The sequence below is a fragment of the Leptodactylus fuscus genome, chromosome 6 (genome assembly GCF_031893055.1).
Source record: "Leptodactylus fuscus isolate aLepFus1 chromosome 6, aLepFus1.hap2, whole genome shotgun sequence".
Classification (NCBI taxonomy): domain Eukaryota; kingdom Metazoa; phylum Chordata; class Amphibia; order Anura; family Leptodactylidae; genus Leptodactylus; species Leptodactylus fuscus.
Genome location: NC_134270.1, coordinates 41,202,059 through 41,205,170, shown reverse-complemented (window position 1 = coordinate 41,205,170; position 3,112 = coordinate 41,202,059). Strand labels below are relative to the sequence as shown.

General features: G+C 42.5%; 1 long non-coding RNA gene across 1 annotated transcript; it reads left to right on the top strand.

Moving 5' to 3' along the window:
• Positions 1–676: 676 nt before the first annotated feature.
• On the top strand, positions 677–2,361 carry LOC142210568 (uncharacterized). The gene is made up of 3 exons (XR_012716991.1): positions 677–738; positions 1,571–1,707; positions 2,189–2,361. It is a non-coding gene; the product is annotated as an uncharacterized LOC142210568 (long non-coding RNA).
• Positions 2,362–3,112: the final 751 nt, after the last annotated feature.

The window sequence follows — 3,112 nt, the reverse complement described above, 5'->3', positions numbered from 1 at the left end:
ACGAATTTATCTTCTACCAAAAAGACCTTGGCAATGATTTAATATCTCTAGAGTCATCGCTGAAGAAGGGATTTTACCTTGCAAGTAGTGAAGATGGACAAAACCTTATACTAAAGTCCTATTCGATAGGTGATAAAACCACAAAATTTTACTTCGATGGAAAATTACTCAGTGTTGGTAAGTTAGAAACAACATGGTGTCAATGACATCTCAACATATCTTTATTATGAAGCTCTTGGTTAGAAATGATCAGACTCTTGAACTCTTTTAGACAGCTGTGTTCGGGCTGGGAAGCATTGTCTTTGTGATGGATCTCCTGGACCAAATGCAGCTCAGCCTGTTACCTGTGGGGGGCACTATTACTGTAGTAGTGCTCTAATAGCACCCCTCACAGGTAATAGTTCCCTCAGAGGTTGGAGACCTCTGTATTACAGCATAAATCTATACCAGATCATAATTGGGATACAATTGTATGCCCTAAACACATTACGCCCAGATTACGGTATAAAACATTTCGTATTTTCCTTCAGTGTTTCTAAACTAGATTTTCTGATTTGTCTTTTTTTTTTTTTTTTTTTTTTTTAAATTACGGAACAATTCGTAATGTAGAGTTTGTATCTACAATAAAAAGCGATATCCCCATTATCAAATCGAATTTCCGGAATATTCTTCGTGATCTACTCATTGCTAACCCAACCGATTCCATTGCTACTTTTAAGTCAGATGGACACCCTGAAGGTAAGCTTCTGCTTAGGGTCTCTGTTTGTTGGCACATTGTTTTGATTTGAAAATATTGTAATATTTAATGGATATAGCACTTAAAGCATATCTCCCAATCGTCCCGGAATCAGCGGGACAGTCCTGGATTCCAGAGCTTGCCCTGCTTTCCCAAACGGTGGGAGGTATGTCCCGATCTGCGTCCAGAGATTCTGTCCCTCTTTCTGTTCTTTGAAAGTTGGGAATTATGCTTATAGTGAGCTGAATTCAATGTACTGTCAGCTTTGAAGGTATGTGCCCTGATTCCAGAGATATTGGTGCAATAATTTTTAACTGCACTGCCAAAAAGGCCGGCCATACAGCTCAGCATCTTCTATAGGGGGCATTTAATTCACAAGGAGGCTTCACTTTCAGGACCCCCATTTTCCTGGCCAGCCTCACAGCTCGGCATCATTGCTAGATGGTGAGGAATGCCCCCTTCACAGTACAAGTCTACTGACATGTACCACCAATGGGGGTATTCCTCACCATCTAGCAATGATGCCGAGCTGTGAAGCTGGCCAGGAAAATGGGGGTCCTGAAAGTGAAGCCTCCTTGTGAATTAAATGCCAGTGCACTTGTGTTACCAGAGCTCCATTGACTTCAATGCGGCTGCTAGACATTACAGTCCTGAAAGCCCCTTTGGAGTGAATGGAGTGTCAGTCACATATGTGCATTAGCGCTTCCATAAGAGGAAGACATTGATCTCTGAGATATGTATCTGTAATCGCACAAACTCCTTCAAGTCTCTGTCAGTGGACTAAGATACAGTAACCAGATGATTTTACATTACTTTCAACTTTTCGTTTTTTAGCGGAGCAAGCAGTGTTTTATCTTAGCAGATATGCGTGTAATGATACATCTTCTAATGCATTGCCAGTGGCCATCAGCTGCCATGTTGGGGAGAAGAATTACATCTTGTGTGTACAAAGTAATTCTGTTATCCTTAAGGTAAGATCCATGTCCCTGTAATGCCTGGCTCCTCTTTAGGGTCCTCATCCCTTAGAAGTATGATATGATATTGTATCACACACAGTTACACTATAGATGTTTGCACCTTATACTTGGCTCAGTTATACAGTTTTCCCCAATAAACTTCATCCTAAGGGTGCATGCACACTACGTAACGCCGGGCGTGTATGAGAGCTGTAGACGCCGGCATTACGGCAGACTGCCGAACACTTCCCATTCACTTCAATGGGAGCGCTCGTAACAGCGGCGTTTACGAGCGCTCCCATTGAAGTGAATGGGAAGTGTTCGGCAGTCTGCCGTAATGCCGGCGTGTACGGCTCTCATACACGCCCGGTGTTACGTAGTGTGAATGCACCCTTATATTGTAATCCCTTACATATACACAAATGAGATAAATGTAGCTTTTGTGATCATAGACTATGACTTTGATAATGTTTTTTTTTTTTTTTTTCATGAACAGGAGGGCAACCTGCCAGAAGAAATATCAAAAAACACCAGTGAATACATTTTCTTTGCGACTGACTTTTCTGATGCACAACCTGATAAAAATTTACTGAAGTTTGAGTCGGCATCAGAACGGAAATGTTTCCTTGGATGGCAAACAACAGACCCAGAAAAAAAACTGATACTAAAGAAAGAAATAAATGGCATTGATGAAACCAAATGCTTAATTCGAGAAGAAAAAAAAACCTGATGTAAAATCTATAAGTTTAAAAGCGCTGCCATCATCCATAGTACTTATCCATGTCAGCAATGCAAACACTAGAGATGAGCGAACAGTAAAATGTTCGAGGTTCGATATTCGTTTCGAGTAGCCCCTTAATATTCGACTTCTCGAATCGAATATCGAACCCTATTATAGTCTATGGGGGGAAAATGCTCGTTTCAGGGGTAGGCAACGTTCAATCAAATTATACTTACCAAGTCCACGAGTGAGGGTCGGGCTGGATCCTCCGAGAAGTCTTCTCCTTGCAGCATCCCCACGGCATCTTCCGGCTCTGAATTCACTCTGCCAGGCATCGGGCCTGGGCAGAGCCGACTGCGCATGCCCGTACTACAAGCGGACATGCGCAGTCGGCTCTGCCCAGGCCCGATGCCTGGCAGAGTGAATTCAGAGCCGGAAGACGCCGCAGGGAAGCTGCACGGAGAAGACTTCTAAAGATAGGAGAAGAACCAGCGTTGATTGGCCGACTGTATAGCATTCGGCCAATCAATGCTGGTTCTGCATCAAACTTTTCCATTCAAATAGCGAGTGGTACTCGATCGAGTACAAGTATTTAGAATACTGTAGTATCCGATCAAATACCTACTCGATCGAATACTACTCACTCATCTCTAGCAAACACCACTGTGGGGGAACATGTTTTTTTTTTTGTTTTTTTTT